The sequence below is a fragment of the Pleurodeles waltl genome, chromosome 2_2 (assembly GCF_031143425.1).
Source record: "Pleurodeles waltl isolate 20211129_DDA chromosome 2_2, aPleWal1.hap1.20221129, whole genome shotgun sequence".
NCBI classification, from domain to species: Eukaryota; Metazoa; Chordata; class Amphibia; order Caudata; family Salamandridae; genus Pleurodeles; species Pleurodeles waltl.
In genome coordinates, this window is record NC_090439.1 from 111794546 (window position 1) to 111817983 (window position 23438).

Consider the following 23438-nt stretch of genomic DNA (forward strand, 5'->3'; position numbering starts at 1 on the left):
GCCTCAGCACACTTTCAAATCGTAACTTGGCATCAGCAAAGGCAAAAAGTCAGGCTGTAACCATGCCAAGGAGGCATTTTCTTACACATGCCTAGAGGGCCCAGCCAACACCACAGTACCTACATGGCAAGGAAAGCAGTAGTCACACTGCATGGCTTCTAACACTCCCACAAAGTGGCTGCAAAGGGCCTCAGTAACCCACATAGACTGAAGACCGACACCTCTCTATAAGCTGACCTTCTTAAATGCAGTAACACCAGAAACTGCCTTACACATTTCCCACAAGCATGAAGTCACCATCAAAGATGAAAATAAGCATTGGCAAAGCCAATAGGTCTTGCCTATTTAATAGCTATTGGCTTTGGCAACGTGTTTTTGCCATGTTGTAGACCTGTGCGTCTGCTGTTCAGCATGGCTAAAAGATCGTGACATGGAGTGTTAGAGTAGAGTTGAGTGAGGTGACTACAGTGACCCAAAGTGGATTTGCTAGAATGCCAGAGAAGAGTAGGGGGGTAGAATGTCAGAGTTGAGTGGAGGGTAATAGAATTCAGTTGTTCAGTGGCAGAGAATGGGGTGACACAGGTGTGGAATGTATTGAGTGGGGTGGACTGGCTTGGGGTAGCTTGAGTGGGGTGGATTAGATTATGTTGGGGTGGATGGTTTGGATTTGAGTAATGGGACTGGGGTGGAGTGAGGTGGATTAGTTTGGATTGGAGTGGATTGGATTCATTAGATTGGTGTGGATTGGATTCACTGGATTGGAGCGGGGTGGACGGGAGTGGACTGCATTAAGGTGGGGTGAATTGGATTGGCACAGGGTGGATTGGAGTGGAGCAGGCTGGATGGATTGGAGTGCAGTGAACTGGGGTGGGGTGGCGTGAGTGGATTGAATTGGGGTGGGGTGAAGTGGGATAGATTGGAGTGGGGTGGTGTGACTGATAGGGGTGGAACTGAGTGGTTTGGATGGATTGGAGTTGGTTGGGGTGGACTGGATGGGGTGGGTGGATTGGATAGGAGGGGGGCTGGAATGAGCCGGGAGGACAGGGTGGAATGGACTGGATTACGGTGTTTTAGAATGTAGTAGGGTGGATTGGAGTGGGGAAGACAGAGGGTAGAGTGGGGCAGACTGAAGAAGAGAGTAGTGGATTGAAGTGGAGTGGATTGAAATGGGGTGGGATAGATTGGATTGGGGGGTGGTGGGCTTGAATGGGATGGATTCTTACTGGACTGACGTGGGGTGAATTGGATTGGGGATGATTGGATTGGGGTGGGGTGGGTTAGGGTGGGGTAGATTGGCGTGGAGTGGATTGGAGTGGGGTGGATTGCATTGAGGTGGAGTGGACTGGGGTGAGGTGGGGTGGAATGAATTGGCATTGGGTGGATTGGATTAAGTGGGATGGACTGGATTAAGTAGAATGGATTGGATTAAGTAGGATGGGCTTGATAGGTTGGATTAGAGAGGGGTGAACATAACAGGGAGTGGATTGCATTGAAGTGGGGTGGACTGCATTTGAGTGAAGATAATTTGAGCGACAAGGGCTGATTGGATTGGATTGCAGTGCGCTGGACTGAACTGTGGTGGGGTAGATTGGAGTGGATTGAACTGGGGTGGGGTTAACTGGGTTGGGGGGCTGGACAGGAATGTGGTGGATTGCACTGAGGTGAGGTGGCCTGGATTGACCTAGGTGAGGAGGACTGAGTGGGGTGGGTCGGACTGGGGTATGATGAGGTGGATTGGATCGAGTGAGCTATATGAGACTGAGTGGGGTGGAATGGAGTCAGCTGGACTGAACTGAGTGGGGGGGCGACTGGGTTGAGTGGGGGGGTGACAGGGTTAAGTGGGCTGGATTAGATAAAATTAGTGGACTGGGGTGAAATTGACTGGGGTGTGGTGGATTGGATTGAGCCGGTGGTTTAGATTGGGGTGGACTGGATTGGAGTGGGATGGATTGGGGTAGAATGGATTAGGGTACTTTGGGGTGGGGTGGGTTGGACTGAAGTAGTGTGGGTTAATGTGGACTGGGGTGGATTACGTTGGATTGTATTGGAGTAGGAAGGATTGGGGTGGGTTAGATGGAATGGATTGGATGAAGGTGGACTGGGTTGCTGTGGAGTTGAATGGAACGGGGTGGATTTGATTGGAGTGGGTGGAACTGATTTGAGTGGGTTGGATTGGAGTGGAGTGGAGTGGAATGGGGTAGGTTGGAGTGGGGTGGGGTGGGTAGGTTGAAATCAGGTGGATTCGGCTGGACTGGGGTAGATTGGGCTGAGCTGGGGTAGACTGGGCTGGAGAGGGATGGATTGGATTGCAGTGGATTGGGGTGGGGTGGGTTGGATTGAATTGGGGTAAGGTGTATTGATTGGAGTCGAGTAGACTGGACTGGGTTGGATGGGACTGATGTAGGGCAGGGTGGTCTGTGGTGGATTGGAGTGGGGTGGGGTAAACTGGGATGGAGTGGAGCGGATTGTATTGTATTAAATTGAGATGGACTGGATTAGAGTTGGGTAAATTGGAGTGGGGCAGAATGTTGTGGAGTGAGTTGTTTGGGATTGGAGAGGGGCAGACTGGAGTGAGATACACTGGAGTGGGGCAGACTGAAGTGGGGCAGGTTGCAGTGAGGCAGGTTGTTTTGGATTGGAGTGGGGCAGATTATTTTGGATTGGAGTGGAAAAGATTGTTTTGGAGTAGGTGGATTAGGGTGGGGTATATTGGACTGGAGTGGGGTAAATTCGATTGGGGTGGGTGGATTAGGGTGCAATGGAGTGGAGTAGATAATAATGGATTAGGGTGGGTGGTTTGGACTGGAGTGATAGGACTGAGGTGGGGTGGACAGGGCTAGAGTGGGGTGGATTAGACTGGACTGGAGTGGGGTGCACTGGAGTGGTTGGATTGGTGTGAGCAACGTCAACAAACCAGACAAGCGACTGCATGCACTCTACGGTAAATGTATGAAATATATGTTCCTGCATGCAGACGCTCCCGCTGCCAGAGTGCTAGTTGAATGGTGGCCAAGTAGCTGGGGGTTAACCTTCCTGGCACACCAAGTAAGAAGCCTAACACTACATCCAGCTACTAACTGTGCTTGCTATCCCCTAAGCATTGCATTCGCCACCCCTATAACAAGACAAAAAATTGAGAGAAAATAAAATGAACACTCTCAATACTCCAAGCTTCACAACATGGTGACACGCGCACATCCAGTCTCTCCTCACACCCCTACACCAAAGCTATACATTCGTTCTGGCCTTCAGCTCCAGCTGCATACAATACGGACAAGTCCACAGCGCCGCCAACCGAAGGGAGTACTTTGTCAAAGCTCCAGAGAACAGCTGAAGCTTGAAAGAGAAGACAGGCAGTACAACCTGTGATGTGAGGCTTTCTGCTGCCCAATATGAAGCAAGGAAAGGAGAGTGGCCACAGAAACCAACCAATGGTAAGTAATGTAATGTCTGTGGGTGGGCTGAAAGTACCATTTCATTTTTTGTTCTTTTTCCAAAGACAAAAAAATCTCTCTACTGCTCAAGCGCTGTGCAGGCGAAACATAAAAAGGAAGGTTTGGGCCTGACAAGTGGGTACACTTGCCTGGTCAAAATGGCAGTGTAAACTGCAAATACAATGGCAGGCCTAAGGCATGTTTGAAAGGCTACCGTAGTAGGTGGCAAAACCAGTGATGCAGGCCCACTAGTAGCATTTGACTTACAGGCCTGAGCACCCACGGTGCACTTTACTAGGGACTTACTAGTAAATCAAATACGCAAGTCTTGGAGAAGTCAATGTTATGTTTTAGACACATAGCTCATGCACTTTAGCAAAACTGTTCTCAAGGTAAAAGCCTTTATACACACTTCCCCACTACACAAAACGATTCACAAAGCCCCATTCGGAAAAAAATAGACTTGGAATGAAAATGTTGAACACTTTGGGATCATCGTGCGCGAAAATTTCCACCAAGTTTATGGACAGAACACCCCAGCTTCCTTGCTGCAGCCCAAAGCAGATTCGCACAGGCGTCAACGATTGCCTTAGGAGTTCCCAAGTCTTTACAGTCACGTTTACCATCCAAGCCACGTGAATCCAATTACTTTCTTTGCTGGGACAATTTATCTGCCTGCTTGCTGGGAGACAGAGCTCCCTACCTGCTCAATGTATCCTAAACCTGGTCAACAGTCGCATCCTTTCACAGAAACTAGAAGGGCAGGGCCTCAGCTAAACTGCACATTGCGACAGACTCTGGACATGTGGCATTCTGCCAAGATGTGCTTTCACGTCAGCTGCCTTGCACGGCTTATCACGTGCATTCTGTCGATCAACAACGTTTCTGCCATCTTATGTACGGGAAGTCATTGAACTTTTCAAAAGTTGACAATTACTCCGTTCGGGCCAATTTGCGGCTTTTGATTCAGACAAACGCTTTTCTGTGGAAGAACGAAAAATATATTTCGTTTATCATGATAAACTGTGTAATATTGAGTAAGTTGCTCCAAGATGAAAGGAAAAAACCTTCTTCCACTTTTGCCATTTAATAGGTGGTTCTCCTGGCATGGCCAAAAAGAAAGAAGGTGCAGTGACATTCTGCATCATGAAGAACTTCCGTTTGAATGAAATCACAGCTTCCCAGAGTGCAAGTCTTTTAATGGCACGACACTGTTGAAAACAAAACTCAGAATTTAGAAATGTGGTTTCCAATCTTCATTCCTGTGTGTTTACAAATTCACAGTTCAAATTGTGAATTATTATCCCTTACAGGCTGTCCATCTGCTTTGGTTGTGGCATTTACTGCCCAGTACTGCTATTTGATCCCTAGTTACTCCTTAGATCACTGTAGATCAATGTAGAGGTGCTTGAATTTCAAATTTGTTGCTCCGCTTATAGCTTACAGCTATAAGAACACAGACGATGCAGCTGGCGACAGCTCAGATGAAGTCTTATACTATCTGTTGCACGTGGCAAATTCAGAATACAGATGATGCAGCTGGCACTCGTGTTAAATATCCATGGGAACGCACGCGGCACAGCTGACGCGCGGCACGTCCCAAACACAATGTAGCTGGCGCGCGGCTGAAGCTATGCAGTTTCCATGGAAATGCACGCGAGACAGCTGGCACGCGTTCAACTGCCGGCCTCAGCTGAAAGCGGCGAAATTGTTTTTTTTTTTTTTAAATGAACGCACTTAGAGAAGAAAATGTCAAACTTCCTCAATACGGAAAAAGCGCTCACCTTTTTTGTGCTTCGTGTCCTTAAAGTTCCTTGTTGAGACCTCTGTTCCCCCGTGTGCAATGAAATAATGGCATTGGGTTAAAAAAAACTCTCATCCCATCCTCAGTCGCCAGTGTAATATTGAGTAAGTTGCTCCAAGATGAAAGGAAGATGCCAAAGATGTAATCCAATGTAAGTTTATTCCAATGACAGAGGTCCCATCCAAACAGCATCCAACTGCCAGCTTCACTGTCCAGCCTCTTACATCGCATCCCACAGTTCTATGACCTCACCCAGTTCTACACTACTCCTAAGGATTCTCTTACTATTCTCTCATGCATACTACAAACTGTCCTTCATTTCACCTGAAAACAAACACTTACCTGCAGCTCGAAAAGACACTTCTATTTTACTTACATGTCTAATTTATATATGATGATTTAATTTAGAGACCACCTTTTAATAAAAAAGGGACTATTCATGATGGCAGATGGCTTAGTAAGTTAAAAATAGATTGATACCTGGTGCCAGCTACAGCTCTGAAATCCACCTGAAACCAAAGCAGGGTACAAACATAATTCTCAAACTGCCATCCCAGCCGTTCATCCTTCCAGGAATTGAATATTCAGTACCTTTAAACTAGGCAACAGTAACAGCACTTACAGAACAGCATAAACTGTAATTAAGTACAACAAGATTATTACTGGGTTTCAGTATGCCCCTTTTATGGCAGTTAGTTTCAACTCCCAGCTAGATGACATCAGATATTCTTATTAAATCACCATTGAGGTTTAGGAACTCCGAAGTGCAAATAAACATCCAGGAACGCGTTTCTTCAGTCCTCAAAAACGCCTCCTTTGATAGAACTGTACTTATGCAGGGTCTCTTCCAGCTACAAACTGAACCATTACGTTGAGATGCAGAATGGGAACTAGAAAACGCCCACTTTACATCCTTGGGATGGAAATTTTCTCAAATGACTGTACCAGGGGTCTTCAAACTGGGGGGCGAGCCCCCCTATGGGGGCCTCAAGTGATCCCAGGAGGGACGCCAGGCTCTAGTCAAAAGAAGCAAAACACAGATAGCGTCTTTTGTTTTAAGCAGAAACATGTTAATGCATTTTTTTAAAGGTAAAAGTATTTAACTGCAATGTTTAAATACATCTAGACATATTTAAACATTGCAATCTTTATAAAATATTTGTGAAAAATTCTGGTGGGGGGCCCAGTGATTTTTATTTTTCAACTGGGGGGGCGGCACAGCATTAAAAGGTTTGGAGACCACTGATCCATACTATATACTTTTGTCATTACAAAAACACTTGCTCAAGGTTTCTGGCTCCTATATTGAGAAGTGCTAAATTCAGGACCCGTAGACCAGGCAATTTAGGTCACGCCTGCAACACTGTATGAGACCCCCTTGCGTGACATATTGTATGCAACAAAGGGCTTGTAGCCCACCCATTGCTTACCATTTGTTGACTTCATTGTCACTTATTTGCTACCTTCTTATTGGCCAATGCATGCTGGCTTCACTTCCTCCTCTTTCTGCTGGAGCATGGACCAAGTAGTGAATGCTTCAGCTTGATTGCTGTCCTTAACCTGAACGTGCTGTGATCGAGGTACTACTTTCAATTTTTCTTCTCCCGTCATTGTTCTTGTACATCTTGCCATTTGCAGCTATGTTTTATTGTGCCACACACTTTTCAAAGAGGCCCATTTCTTCTTTGAAATGGCTGTTTATTGTGATAATAGTTACCTGTTTTCAAATGTATTTTTACTAAGAGATGGACCTGGGTGCAATTTCTTTATGTGATAGAATTCTTTGCAATTATTTTTATTTTACCATACACGGAAGGATTAACTGATTTGCCCAGAATCACAGGGGTGTTGTGCCGATGCCAAACAAGCATTGGCAAATCCAATAGGTGTAGACTTTGAGACTACTGGCTTTGCCATAGCCTATTGTTTCTGCTGTAGAGCATAGGCACTACCAATTTTTCCAATTATTTGAAGCCATGCTGTATAGCAGTGTAACTTCTGTGGAGCAATGGCTAAAAATAGTAAATAAAAAAATAAAAAAAGGAAGGACTGTGATGCATCCAGCGCTAATGCACATGAAAAAACAAAAAAGAAACAAATGCATCAGCATGGGTGTGCCATGGCGATTTTTTAAAATTAGATTTATCCATACCACAAAGCATCTGCCCTGCTGTACAGCATGGCTACAAAACAATGCCAAAGCCAATAGCTCTTGTCGGTAAGACCTAGTTTCGCAATCCTTTCAGTTACCATGCAGTACGTTATTTGTATGATTAAGTAAAAATAAGAAGCTCAAAATGAATGAATTATCCACTCATGCATGTTGTAGCAGGTTTTACTATACTGAACGAAAACTAAGCATTATTTTTTTTACGGTGTACTTTAGAAATTATAATTATTTTAGTTAAAACAATGATCTGTTCAAGGCTCTGAACTGGTCAAGAAACCCTTTCCTTTTGTTATTAGTTAACGTGCATCAATATAGGGAAAATACTTTTTAGAAGACTTTGCAAGATTTAGAACTTTTTAAATATGTTTCAGGACACGTCAGTCATGACGTTGTTTGAATATCTGTAGTTTCAGTAGGTTTCACCTGCAGATACAGTTCCCATAATTTTTTATAGAAAGGCAGCCACATTTACAAAAAGATAGGGTGATTTAAAACCTGATCCCTAAATCACTTCATTCGGAGGTAAATTTCCAAAGCCTCTTTTTATGCGTTTGTGTAATGACATTTATTCCAAGTATTACATGAAAAGTACTTTGCATAGATACCAAAGTGTTGATCTCTGGCCTTTTTACGCCATGGTCCTTCTCATGGCTGTTTTAACACACAACATTTATATGACGCAACAGACCAAGATGGCAAGTTACATCTCCAATATTCAAAAGATAACCGATCCACCATACAAATAAATAATAAATGACTGTAAGGAAATGCCTCCTTGGCATGGTTACCCCTTGACTTTTTGCCTTTGCTGATGCCAAGTTATGATTTGAAAGTGTGCTGAGGCCTGCTAACCAGGCCACAGCACCAGTGTTCTTTCCCTAACCTGTACCTTTGTTTCCACAATTGGCACACCCTGGCATCCAGGTAAGTCCCTTGTAACTGGTACCCCTGGTACCAAGGGCCCTGATGCCAGGGAAGGTCTCTAAAGGCTGCAGCATGTCTTATGCCACCCTGGAGACCCCTCACTCAGCACAGACACACTGCTAGCCAGCTTGTGTGTGCTGGTGGGGATAAAATGACTAAGTCAACATGGCACTCCCCTCAGGGTGCCATGCCAACCTCACACTGCCTATAGGTATAGATAAGTCACCCCTCTAGCAGGCCTTACAGCCCTAAGGCAGGGTGCACTATATAATAGGTGAGGGCATAAGTGCATGAGCACTATGCCCCTACAGTGTCTAAGCAAAACCTTAGACATTGTAAGTGCAGGGTAGCCATAAGAGTATATGGTCTGGGAGTCTGTCATGCACGAACTCAACAGCACCATAATGGCTACACTGAAACCTGGGAAGTTTGGTATCAAACTTCTCAGCACAATAAATGCACACTGATGCCAGTGTACATTTTATTGTAAAATACACCCCGGAGGGCATCTTAGAGACGCCCCCTGAAACCATAATCGACTACCAGTGTTACAGCGCCCCAGGGCACTCCAGCTAGTGGAGATGCCCACCCCCTCCGGCCACGGCCCCACTTTTGGCGGCAAGGCCGGAGGAGATAATGAGAAAAACAAGGAGGAGTCACTGGCCTATCAGGACAGCCCCTAAGGTGTCCTGAGCTGAGGTGACTGACTTTTAGAAATCCTCCATCTTGCAGATGGAGGATTCCCCCAATAGGATTATGGATGTGCCCCCCTCCCCTCAGGGAGGAGGCACAAAGAGAGTGTAGCCACCCTCAGGGCTAGTAGCCATTGGCTACTAACCCCCAAGACCTAAACACACCCCTAAATCGAGTATTTAGGGGCTCCCAGAACCTAGGTAACTAGAGTCCTGCAACCTAAGACGAAGAAGGACTGCTGAGCTGAAAACCCTGCAGAGATGACGGAGACACCAACTGCTTTGGCCCCAGCTCTACCGGCCTGTCTCCCCACTTCAAAAGAACTGCTCCAGCAACACGTTCCACAGGGTCCATCAACCTCTGAATCCTCAGAGGACTACCATGCATCTAAAAGGACCAAGAACTCCTGAGGACAGCGGCTCTCCTCCTAGAAAGAAGCATCTTTGCAACAAAGAAGCAACTTTGAAAGCACACACGTTTCCCGCTGGAAGCGTGAGACTTTGCACTCTGCACCCGACGCCCCCGGCTCGACTTGTGGAGAACCAACGCTACAGGGAGGACTCCCCGGCGACTGCGAGCCCGTGAGTAGCCAGAGTGGACCCCCCCGAAGCCCCCACAGCGACGCCTGCAGAGGGAATCCAGAGGCTCCCCCTGACAGCGACTGCCTGTTTCTAAGAACCCGACGCCTGGTAAGGACACTGTACCCGCAGCCCCCAGGACCTGAAGGATCCGACCTCCAGGGCAGGAGCGACCCCCAGGTGGCCCTCTCCCTTGTCCAGGGGGTGGCTACCCCGAGGATCCCCCCCCCTTGCCTGCCTGCTTCGCTGAAGAGACCCCTGCGTCCCACTGAACTCCATTGCAAACCTGACGCCTGTTTGCACACTGCACCCGGCCGCCCCCGCGCCGCTGAGGGTGTACTTTTTGTGCTGACTTGTGTGTCTGCCGGTGCCCTACAAAACACCCTCTGGTCTGCCCTCCGAAGACGCGGGTACTTACCTGCTGGCAGACTGGAACCGGGGCACCCCCTTCTCCATTGAAGCCTATGTGTTTTGGGCACCACTTTGACCTCTGCACCTGACCAGCCCTGAGCTGCTGGTGTAGTAACTTTGGGGTTGCTCTGAACCCCCAACGGTGGGCTACCTTGGACCCAACTTTGAACCCTGTAGGTGGTTTACTTACCTGCAAAACTAACAAACACTTACCTCCCCCAGGAACTGTTGAAAATTGCACTGTGTCCAGTTTTAAAATAGCTTATTGCCATTTGTGTGAAAACTGTATATGCTATTTTGCTAATTCAAAGTTCCTAAAGTTCCTAAGTGAAATACCTTTCATTTAAAGTATTGTTTGTAAATCTTGAACCTGTGGTTCTTAAAATAAACTAAGAAAATATATTTTTTCTATATAAAAACCTATTTGCCTGGAATTGTCTTTGAGTGTGTGTTCCCCATTTATTGCCTGTGTGTGTACAACAAATGCTTAACACTACCCTCTGATAAGCCTAATGCTCGACCACACTACCACAAAATAGAGCATTAGAATTATCTCTTTTTGCCACTATCTTACCTCTAAGGGGAACCCTTGGACTCTGTGCCAACTTCCTACAATGACATACTAAATCAGTGTTATGTTGGCTTCATCTGGACACTGTCGCCATGTCTTTCCAGTCTGAACCCACCTCATTCATTTCCCTCCCGTTCATGACTAGGCTTTTAGTGGATTGACCTGCTGAAGTCTGGTCTCCCACTCTTTTCCAATTCTACCTACTTCTTCACCGTCTTCAAGTTGGTTTATAACCTATTTTGCCTACTAGTTCTATTACCCCCACCCCCGAATGATGTGTGATTGTAATGTACTGGTGTTACTGTTGCATTCTATAAATGCAATAAAGATTGTATTTTTTTTTAAATGTTGACCTCATTTTTGAGAGATAACCCACAAAAAGAACAAATCAACAGCCCAGATATTGCTAAAGAAACAACAACCCTCGATTTTTAGACTGTCAACACAAACAATAAGGTAGAATTAACTCAATTAAATACCAGATCACACCGCTTGTATATGGGTATATGGGGCTTTAAACTTAGTACAAGAGGTAATTCTGAATGGTTCATACATATTATTTTAGGACTAACATGATGATGTGGAATGGTCTTTATTTTATAACTATGCTACAAATTAGATGTTACACTTTCCTCATTTCTCAATGAATGGCTCGTGCCATATAAGGAGTAAGCTTACCACACAAAAAATATATGGAAAGTCTATCGAATAGAAGGGATACAATACTAGGGCCCCCTACACTGGATGTTATGGTCCAATTGTTGTCAAAAGTCATTTTTCATATATTTTAAAATGCAACAGCCTGCAGTGAATAAGATCTTATCATTCATCACTGCCTGTGATAACAAGACTGGGAGGAACTACTATTTCCATAACTGCTAGCCCACAAATGTCATCGTTTGGATGATTGTGGCTTTCTGCCTTGCAACTGTATTGGTGAACATCTTTAGAGGTTTGTATCAAGTGGCTAATGAATGAATACGGAAAGCTTCACTAGACAGCTGACATGATCTTTTTTCATTTGATTATGAATTAACGAAAGGACATTTTTCAATGGTGTGACGTCTATATTTTGTCTTTCATTACATGTCAATATACTAGAGCTAACAGTTGTAATTATGTGAGTACAAACAGTGATGAGGGCTCTGCATTGACCATGCACGAGTCCATTTTTTTGTCCTGACAAATGCTCAAGACCTTTGTTTGGTTTACGGTCAGAGTGCAGAGACAAGTCAACTTTTTAAAATATCCTACATAGATTTCGAATGTACCACGATAGGTATTTCAAAAATATTTTTTAATCTCTCGATAGCAAGATAGCAAATAATATAATAAATACACTTGCAACACACAATTTTAACAGGCCGCCTCAGAGTGAAACATTTTCACACATCTACAACTGCTTTAAAACAGGATAGAAAAACTCTTAGGACAACGTGTCCTTGGATATGAGCAGACTCGAAGATGAGGCAAGTCCCACAACTGTCGCCAAGAGTCCAGCGTTCTATAAATAAGAGACCCTCCCTTTACTGAGAAAGGACATTCTGAATAGCATGATTAACTAAATTAAACCATAATTATAGTGAATCCTAGTGTAGATTAGTTAGACATTTTGAATAAGGGTCAACTTGTAGGTGCCGAAAGGAACAAATGATAATTCGGCAGTATCATGCTTCAAAGTTGGGACCTGTGGGATATTTATTTAGATAGGAGTGCTTAAATCAAGTAGCCACCATAACAGATACAAATCCCAAAGCGAGCACAGATATCATAGGAGCAAACCCAGAGAACATCACTTTTAGTAGCACAGAAACGCCAAATGCTAATTTCAAGCAATGTGTCTCAAGAACCAATTCACCCAAAGACTACATCACCTGAAATGTGTTATACTGACAACTTAGGCTCATCCTTTCAGGATAGGTGGGAAACAACATGACCTTAACAAATCATAAAACATCAACAGTCACCTTGAACAAAGAGCACATGAGGCGGGCCTTCCCTGTTCTGTTTAAGCAAAAACACAGATGATGGAATTGGTTGCTGCCAAAGAGTCAAATTACATGGTTGGCTAAATAAACAAGTGTGTAGTGATATACTAACCCTGTTACAGGTGTCCGAACACACACAAACACTGCAGAGGGGACCAGGACCTGATGAAAAGCAATATATTTAGAGGCAAACTTAAGCGTTCAAGTGAAAAAAAACGTGGTTCACACTGACACTGAGCTTCCCTACAGTTTACTCAAACGCAATGAACAAAATTCACCCAACCAACACTTGTATGTGATCAGTTCTCAATGATGCAGTAATTAAACCACAAAATGCCAATTCCTCATCTTGTACCCCTTGGAGCTATAAAACGTATGCCGACTTTGAAGCAAGGTGTGCGCTATATAATCATCTCTACATACATATCAATGTAAGGCTAACCGTCCTAACTTAAAAAATTTAAATGGGTAAACACTCCAAAACGCCTAAAAATAGATTGGAAGCCTGTGCACCAATACCAATGACCTTCTCGGGTACTACCACGGAAACCATAATCACACAGGCACCAAATCTTTAGCATATCCCTTCTCCATGAGGAAGGGAAGTCCTGATCAGAATTTAACAGAAGTAGACGAATTGTTTTATATACTTTCATGGTTCAGCCAAGATGTACCTAATGCAGCTGACTACGTGGAAGATATTTGGCTGCGGTCTACAACAATGATCCACCTGTCCCTCAAAAGTTTGATGCATTTACATTAAAAATACAATAGAATTGTGACTGGATGCAGTTAAAAATGCCATAAAGTATCCTGGGCTGTAACCACAACAATAGCACGTAAAAAAGAAAAAGGATAGTGCAGATTGCTACCAGGGGCACCATCATATTTAGTAGCACAGGCGGCATACAGCACATTACCGCACTACTCCCAAGGGAGGGACAAGATCAGTGCCTCATGCTAAACAGACCTGGGGCATTTCCTGGAACCTACATAAAATTAAATAATTTTTATTATTTACTGTAGTTCCTGTGCTGCAGATCACAAAATATTACAAAAACTTCGACAGACAGTGTTGATATAGTGCACACTGAACTGAAATGTTTGTAGGCACTTTAACTTCAGTGCCATAGAAAAACAATAGCCCAATGTGTTTGGGCAACATCCTCTGTAGGCCATGCTGGCTTTCATCCATGATGCCCTTGTATCCTCATCACATGAAGAATGATTGAAGGATGCACTGATCAACCAGATATGAAGAGAAGCAGAAGTTCTCCTTAAAATGCAAAACCCATATCATAAACGGAACCTTAACTAGGAATGCCATTCGACTAAGGGACAGCGTTCAGCAAAGAAGCCAGAGACTAGGAAAACAAAAGGCAGAATCACCAAGGGAGAGTGTTCATGAACACAGAAAGAAATCCCTGGAGTTGGGTGTAACGGCTGGGCATAACCAAACAGAAGTGGTGCTTAACGCTGGCACATAATTAGGCCATTCCAAATACAAAGATCCCACGATACGCTGGTACGCAGACAAATGGCTTATGGCTAATTTGACAACGTTTTTGCTCTTGTGCCTGTTCAAAGCTCTACTGAACTTGGAATTTCTAACAGCTACCAAAAGAGGGTATGTTCGAGTTTGGATATGCCAGTCTGCGCCCCTTTATTTATGAAAGAAACCATGCCCTGTCCAGCAATTCGATTTTTTTTTTAAAAAAATTCCACGGACCGTGTCTTTTACCCACCTATCCTAACAGCAGGGCAATTAAACGTCAGAGAAAGTAACCCTCCCCAAGGCAAAACAGGACGATGGGAGTGATGCAGACGACAATTAGATACAGAAGTAAAGTTTCTCCTGCAGGATGTCAGTGATACCTTCCAATAAGTTGCAAACCCGATATAATGCAGAAGTCCGGCTGTTCTTTTTTGTGGTGCCAATAGCAGACCTATGATTCGGCACTTTCGTAGGCTTTGTATCCTTTGAAGCCCACTTGCAGGATAAGAAACCTCACTGCAAAAATGTGTTTTGGGTCGCCTTATTGTATTATACAACAACTAGTACTGAACTGAAAAGAAGGAAATACCTAGCTCTTCAAATGTTAAGAAAATGTTATTTTCTTAGGAAGAAAAAAAGAACACTTCCTTCACACTTGGGGATGGGTATTTCCACCTTTTCAGTTACACAACAAGTACTAATTGGTGAATAGTTGCAGTTTTGTGAGGATGTACTCTGGGTTTTCCCTGCTTCTCTCCTATGTTATATGCCACCCTTTTACACTGCCACACTCATCAAAAGCTTTGACAGAGCCTATACTCAAGCCTAACTACCCAGACTGCAACCTCGATGTTCTTAAGTCTTGTTCACTCACGCAGCAGTGATTTCTTCTGCAGAGATGCTGGGAGTTGCAGTTGATCCACACCACCTAGTTTGGATCCATCTTAACCAAGGCCTCTGCTCAGCTAATTGTGCGGCTCTCCTCTTTCAAAGCATTAAATACAGTTACCATTTAGAAATCTTTATCATTTAATCAAACCCCTATACTGAGAGTATTCTGTCATTTCGGGGCTGATAAGTAGGATGCCTCTTCCAGGCAGAAATGTTACTGCTTATTTTGTCTTGGCATACTTAGCAGTCTTACTACTCTAATGTGATTTATAACTTTTTAAACCTCTTTCCGAATAACTAGGGATCTTGTTTTCACTAATCACTAGTCGAAATCCAACAGGTGAAGAGATTTTATTTTTCCATTTTTAGGTTACCCAGTTTCGCAAGGTATCTCAAGATATGGGCTATTCCAGTGTTCCCAACCTTTTGACTTCTGTGGACCCCCACTTTATCAATACTGGAACCCAGGACCCCTACTAAATCCTAATCGGAATCCAGGGACCCCCCCACTGAGTTATTACTGAAAGATGGGGACCTAATCTGTTAAAAATATTACATTTTCTAAGCAGTCACGGACCCCCTGAGGAGGCTTTGCGGACCCCCAGAAGTCCCCAGACCACAGGTTGGGAACCACTGGGCTATTCCATTTAGAATTAACTATTTAACACAGATTCACCAGTAATCTAGCATTTCTTTGTATCCTACAAAGCATCTTCAGCATTGGTTCAACAACCTCTTGCAAAGCAATAAAATGTCCACCATTCTAAAACGTTTATAGGGTGAACCACAAGGTCGCATTGAGAAATTTAGCACTCCAAAAATTATTGAAATGGTTAATTAGCTTATGACTATTCCAGCCAGAGTACGATAAGCATTTGGTCTGCTTGCCTGTATCTTTTGCACTATCAAGTTGTGAAATCAAAATAACATCCAGGTAGAATATAATTATTGCATTTACCACAACTCATTTCCAACCACTAAGTCATTAGCCTCGTGAACTTTCAATTAATACACCAGGTTTCACAAGGTCTTAACTGAAGGGAAAAAAAAAGAACTTTGAGGAATAAGCCTTACTGGTAACCTATTGACTTCCGTATATGCACTCATCTGTTTAAAAATTGTAGATGTGGATCGATTTCCAGTCATCATTTGCCTAGAACAGTGGCTCAGCAAAATGGTCAACCTAAAATCATTCATAAGATAAAAAACTGCTTAACACCAACCACTGCTGCTTTGGAAGGTAAACTCTTTCATTCCAGAACAGGCCTTCAGAACTACTGTACAAGCTTTGATCCTCTGCGACTTTAACGGCCACATCACTCTGCTAACGAGTTTCAGAACCCAACCTCACCTCTGTTAAACTGTACTCCATGCCACAGGTTGCACGATCTGGGGTCTCTGGCAATTTAACAGTATCTCACCTGCTGTCAGAGACCCCTACTACCGCCTCCCAACACATAAGGATACCTCACCTCCTTACGTAGCCTTCATAACCAGCATCTCAGGTTGCACTAGCACCTCCTGAAGCAGCACTATTGCAAATCAAGGCACTGCTGCACCCTATCATCCCATTGAATTACATGATATGCTGTTCCAACCACACAAACTAAAGATTCCGCTCAGCCTGTGTAATATCCCATAAACCTTCACAAACTGCATTTTGTTATAAGCTACTCTTTTTGTAAGCTTACATTTCTTGCAGAGCACTCCACTGCTTTGTAGCCAGGTCAAGATGCACAAATTCCATATATCCAATGGTCTGAGTGCTGCACCATTTTCCTTCGGAATCCTTTCCAACCGATTCCAATGATATTAGATGAGCAGTTTGGTCACGGAGTCTCACATGTGGTCTCTGCTGGAAAGTATTTTTACTAGGTTGAGTCTGTTCTACAACAGAGGGCCAAGAGGGTTTTCCGGACCTTAACTCTGCATCTGTCATTTTGTTTTGTCAAAACTTCCAGTCCAGGAGATTTAGCAACACAAGAGAGGAACTTGGAGTATTGGGACAGGAAAATCTTTTTGTAGGGGCAAGGCAGTGGCAACCATGTTGGAAATGCATAGACGTGGAGAAGGAGGTGGGGCATTCACACATCCAATGACTATATTGTCTATCTTCATTCTGCATGTTTTGGATAGATCTATAATGCAAGAGTGGGGCTAGAACAGTACAGGAGGAGGGGCAATGGCCAAGATAGATTGAATTATCATTACACGCAATGTGAAAAAATACTGAAGTAAAAAGATCCACACATGGATATGGTGAGCAGGAAGGTAGACAACAACACTATTAAAATGCGGATGAAGTGACAAGGCACCAAGCCAAGAGATGCTGATAAAGTAGACGTTTGTGCTATACCCACAGTAAACAAAGCAAGACGGAAATGAAAATCAATAATACATGAAATAATACCCAACACCCCAACCCCCGAAGACCTTCAGCATTTACCAAGATAATGAGACTCTGGAAGGCAGGCACATTAACCAAAAAAAAAAACAAAAAAAAAATAATCTTAACCTACACCAGATTCCATGGCACTTACGATGACGTCAATATGAGATTGTAAACCGAGTTTTGCAGTTGGGAGGGCGAATGGCAAATAGTGGGCCTGGTAATAGTTACCCCTGTGTGCACCTACAGCATCACTGCTGCTACATTAAACTGGGTGACCCAACACAAGTCCATCAGGCTCTTTACAGCCATGAATACCACCTTGATCTTAGGTCTAGAGTTTACCAGTCCAGTTTCAAAAGACAGCTACCCTGCAAGATGTTTAAACGCATTAAGGTTGATACAAGAAAGGTGCCAAGTTGCTAAGGAATGTAATCAATTACACTCGTTTGAATTAAATGGGCGATAGTACCTGTGACAATTTGCAGAACCACGTCCAAGGAAACCGCAATGGACGGATTTTCTGGCTTGACTCACTCGTTAAATCAGTTTTCAGGCTAGAACAGCAACATGCGGGTTCTCTGGTCCCAAATTCAATTTCCTAGGACATGAAAACTACATGTGTGAATGACTCCGCGGCTTTGATTGAATAAAATTCAGTCATACACATTGCACTAGAGATCGAGTATCTCAGTTTATGAAAAACTGTTCTCGTTAAGTTAACCATTCCTTGTCATTAATACAACACTCAAAATAATGCTGACATTTTTTCCAACATACTCTTACGCACACTTCTACAAGGGTCAGGAAAGGCAATTATGTTTAAACCGCAACATGCAGTACTTCAACTAGAACATGCAGTGGATCCATGAACAGTCTTTCAGCTTAATTTTACAGCTGGCCAGCTTCAATAATTTCACCCAATCCCAAGCAGTTTCAAGCTGTATGGCCAACTGTTTTTGCTGGAATGTCAGTTTCATTCAAACCTATCGTACTGTACCTCCAAGCCCATGAAACATGAGCTATTGGTTTCTTCTCTAGTCTGCCATCGTGGCAGCATGGACCAACTCGCAGGAGTGTTTATTTAAAAAAAAAAAACACACAAAAAAACCCACACAATTCTGCCTTCATCTTCAGTGCCAAGAGAGTATGCTGATTACGCTTACTTATAGGGGACTGTCATCAAGCCTTCGACATCTATTGCTCTGCTACAGTGTCATTCACATTTTTATTCCACCCTCTACAACATTTGGAATGAGACACAGGGTCAGCCCACTTCAGCCTTTGGCTGACTTCACTGTGACATACTACATTCGGCTCTTTCACAATGAAAACATCCACGTACAAAGTAATTTCCTTCAGAATGCTTTCTAAAACTAAAAAAACAACACATTATACAGGGTCTTTTATAGCAATTCTATCAGCATTTCTCCACAAACAGTTCATACCCCAAAAAATATTCTTGCTCTCGGACACTTTAAAAAAAAAAAAGATGTATATATATATATATATATATATATATATATATATATATATATATATTTTTTTTTTTTTCTTTTTATAAATGGAGGGCCTAGCAGCTGCCCCCCTCAAAAAAAAATTGAGTTGGTTTTGCCAATGCTGGTTTTCCTCCATGCTTGTACCCTTGCAGAGCCTAGCCAGGTCTTACTGGGGACTGCCCCCCTTATTTTCCACTTTGATGAATGCCTCGGGATGTAGGCAGCAACAGTACATACTCACGTACGTACAAGAGAACCTTTTAGTTCTTGTCAAAGTACTGTTCATATAAAAAAAAGCATGGCACGCAAATTTGAGTGCAAGGCTTGTGATGTGTTGTGAAGTACAAGTTACTTACCTTCAGTAACAATATATCTGGTAGTGGCATGTTCTAGTTGCAGATTCCTTACCTTAGAATTTACCCCCAGGCGTCCGACTGGCTCCAGAGATATTTCTTCGAGCAATACCCTTGTGTGTCGTTGGGTGTCATCGGTCGACTCTGCAGACATCATTGTTGCCGTGATGCCATTCTCAGCACAGTGACATCAGTTTTTTTTCACGACTTTCCACGCCAAAGCGCACAGCGGCGAAGAACACTGAAACCGGTGTGCCATAGCTAAGGGGGGGAAGCCCTGCCCCAAGAAATCAGTTTGCACGCAGGGAGGATGGGTGGGTCGGTAAGGACTCTGCAACTAGAATATGTCTCTACCAGATATATCGCTACCGAAATTAAGTAAAAAGTTGTAGATGCCTTACTTTAGAATAGATACCCAAGCAATGCCATCCTCGGAGGTGGGCTGTAAACCAAGATCATACTAGAAAGTCCTGCAGGACCGAATGACCAAAGTAGTCGTCCATGCGGACCCGACTGTCTAGACAGTAATGTTTAGCAAACGTGTGCAGGGATGCCCACGTAGCTGCCTGGCAGATATTCAGGGCAGGAACTCCACATGCGAATGCAGTGGAAGCAGCAGTTGCTCTGGTGGAATGAGCGCACAAGCCCTCGGGGGTTGCTTCTGTGCCAAAGCGTAGCACATTTTGATTCAAAGAAGTAGCTATCGTGAAATGGTACGTTTTTGCACCGCCTTCCCTTTCTTGGCAACCACATATCTAACAAAGAGGTGATAGTCCACCCGGGAATCTTTAGCGTGAGAGAGATAGAACACAAACACTCTTTTTGGACCCAGGCGGTGGAGTTCCTCCTCCTCCTGGGAAGGATGTGAGGGTGCGTAAAAAGTAAGCAAAGTGATGGACTGGCATACATGAAAAGGTGTAACGACTTTGGGAAGGAATGAGGCCCAGGGGCGTAACACCACTTTGTCAGGGTGCACAGACAAAAATGGGGGCTTTGAAGAAAAAGCCTGAAGCTCACTCACTCAGAGCAGAAGTGATAGCAACAAGAAAAACTGTTTTGGAAGTAAAGAGCTGTAAGGGACAATTGTGCACAACTCAAAGGGATCACACATTAAGTAAGGACAAGACTGAGGTCCGACTGAGGCATGATAAACAGAGTGGGAGGAAAGAACAAGTTACTTATCTTTGGTAACGCTTTTTCTGGTGGATACAGTAGCTACTTGTGGATTCCTCACCTTATGAATTCTCCCAATGCGCCAGCATTCAACAGAAATTTTCTTCCTAGCTCCCATGTCAACAAGGACATCACAATTGCACTTCTCTGCATGCGACTCCGTCTGACGTCATTGGAGCCATAAGAAGTCCTCACCGGCGTGCTGACGTCAGTTTCACCATTTTTTACCTGCCTTTGAGGCTAACAGGTTAATACAGACTACAGAAGCACAACATGTGCCAATCAAACAAAAGGAAAATGTCACTTACCCAGTGTACATCTGTTCGTGGCATTAGGCGCTGCAGATTCATATGCTGTGCACATCCCGCCATCTGGTGTTGGGCTCAGAGTGTTACAAGTTGTTTTTCTTCGAAGAAGTCTTTTCGAGTCACGAGACCGAGGGACTCCTCCCATTTCGACTCCATTGCGCATGGGCGTCGACTCCATCTTAGATTGTTTTCCCCGCAGACGGTGAGGTAGGAGTTGTGTATGCTAGTAATAGTGCCCATGCAATGGAGTGAATGCGTATGTACATAATGAAGTTTCAAGTAATATATTTACAAATGTACAAATGTTTAAGATCTACTTCTAAACGGCTACAGGCTCCCGGGGAGGCGGGTGGGCGCATGTGAATCTGCAGCGACTAATGCCACGAACAGATGTACCCTGGGTAAGTGACATTTTCCGGTCGATGGCATGTGTAGCTGCAGATACACATGCTGTGCATAGACTAATAAGCAGTTATCTCCCCAAAAAGCGGTGGTTCAGCCTGTAGGAGTTGAAGTAGTTTGAAATAATGTTCTTAGTACAGCTTGACCTACTGTTGCCTGTTGTGCAGTTAACACATCTACACAGTAGTGCTTGGTAAATGTATGAGGCGTAGACCATGTTGCTGCCTTACATATTTCGTTCATTGGAATATTTCCCAGAAAGGCCATGGTAGCACCTTTCTTTCTGGTTGAGTGCGCCTTTGTTGTAATAGGCAGTTCTCTTTTAGCTTTAAGATAGCAGGTTTGAATGCACTTAACTATCCATCTAGCAATGCCTTGTTTTGAAATAGGATTCCCTGTATGAGGTTTTTGAAAGGCGATAAATAGTTGTTTTGTCTTTCGAATTAGTTTTGTTCTGTCAATGTAGTACATTAGTGCTCTTTTGATGTCTAATGTATGTAGTGCTCTTTCAGCTACAGAATCTGGCTGTGGGAAGAACACTGGTAATTCTACTGTTTGATTCAAGTGGAACGGTGAGATTACTTTTGGTAAAAATTTAGGATTGGTCCGTAGAACATCTTTATTTTTGTGTATTTGAATAAATGGTTCTTGAATGGTAAATGCTTGAATCTCACTCACTCTTCTTAGAGATGTGATGGCAATTAAAAATGCAACTTTCCACGTTAAGTATTGCATTTCACAAGAGTGCATGGGCTCAAAAGGTGGACCCATGAGTCGTGTTAAGACAATGTTGAGGTTCCATGAAGGAACTGGTGGTGTTCTTGGTGGTATAATTCTCTTTAGGCCTTCCATAAACGCTTTTATGACTGGTATCCTAAATAATGAAGTTGAGTGCGTAATTTGCAGGTAAGCTGAAATTGCCGTAAGATCTATTTTAATGGAAGAGAAAGCTAGTTTAGATTTCTGCAAATGTAGTAAGTATCCTACTATCTCTTTTGCAGATGCGTGTAAAGGTTGAATTTGATTATTATGGCAGTAATAAACAAATCTTTTCCACTTATTTGCATAACAGTGTCTAGTGGTAGGTTTTCTAGCCTGTTTTATGACCTCCATACATTCCTGTGTGAGGTCTAAGTGCCCGAATTCTAGGATTTCAGGAGCCAAATTGCTAGATTCAGCGATGCTGGATTTGGATGTCTGATCTGTTGTTTGTGTTGTGTTAACAGATCTGGTCTGTTTGGCAGTTTGATATGAGGTACTACTGAAAGGTCTAGTGGTGTTGTGTACCAAGGTTGCCTTGCCCATGTTGGTGCTATTAGTATGAGTTTGAGTTTGTTTTGACTCAACTTGTTTACTAGATATGGAAGAAGTGGGAGAGGGGGAAAAGCATATATCCCTGACCAGTTCATCCATAGTGCATTGCCCTGAGACTGATGTTGTGGGTACCTGGATGCGAAGTTTTGGCATTTTGAGTTTTCTTTTGTTGCAAATAGATCTATTTGTGGCGTTCCCCACATTCTGAAGTAAGTGTTCAGTATTTGGGGGTGAATTTCCCATTCGTGGATTTGTTGGTGATCCGAGAGAGATTGTCTGCTAACTGATTCTGAATCCCTGGAATAAATTGTGCTATTAGGCAAATGTGGTTGTGAATCGCCCAATGCCATATTTTTTGTGTTAGGAGACACAACTGTGTCGAGTGTGTTCCTCCCTGTTTGTTTAGGTAATACATTGTTGTCATGTTGTCTGTTTTGACAAGAGTGTATTTGTGGGTTATTATGGGTTGAAATGCTTTCAGAGCTAGAAACACCGCTAACAGTTCTAAGTGGTTTATATGAAACTGTTTTTGCTGTTTACGCATTGTGGCACTGGGTCTTGAAAAGGCCCCCCTTGGTTTAAATTTATACTGTTCCACGATTGAAGCGAGATGTATGTTTGGCAGTCTATCAACACCAGATCTAGAAGTTGACCCTGTGCTTGTGACCACTGTGATGCTAGGCACTGTTGTAAGGGCCACATGTGCAACCTTGCGTTTGGGACAATGGCTATGCATGAGGACATCATGCCTAGGAGTTTCATTACTAATTTGACCTGTATCTTTTGGTTTGGATACATGGCTTGTATTACATGTTTGGACTCTTTGTGGACTTGGAGTGGCAATTCCTTTTACTGTGTTGATTGTTCCTCCTAGGTATTGCTGTGTTTGACACGGCAGAAGGTGTGATTTTGAGTAATTGATTGAGAAACCTAGTTTGTGTAGGGTTTCTATGACGTAATTTGTGTGTTGTGAACACTGTTTTTGCGTGTTGGTTTTGATTAACCAATCGTCTAGGTACGGGAACACATGTATTTGCTGCC

At 43.5% G+C, this 23438-nt stretch overlaps 1 protein-coding gene across 4 annotated transcripts in view; it reads right to left on the reverse strand.

The window, feature by feature from the left end:
• Positions 1-23438, reverse strand: part of PHLPP1 (PH domain and leucine rich repeat protein phosphatase 1) — a 604801-nt gene that overhangs the window by 461122 nt on the left and 120241 nt on the right. Inside the window, exon 1 of one of the 4 annotated variants that reach the window (XM_069219489.1) lies at positions 17821-17913. The exons of the other annotated variants lie outside the window; for them this stretch is intronic. The gene's annotated coding sequence lies outside the window, so the exon portion shown is untranslated. Of the gene's footprint in view, positions 1-17820; positions 17914-23438 lie in introns of those variants that run through there. 4 annotated transcript variants of the gene reach the window in all.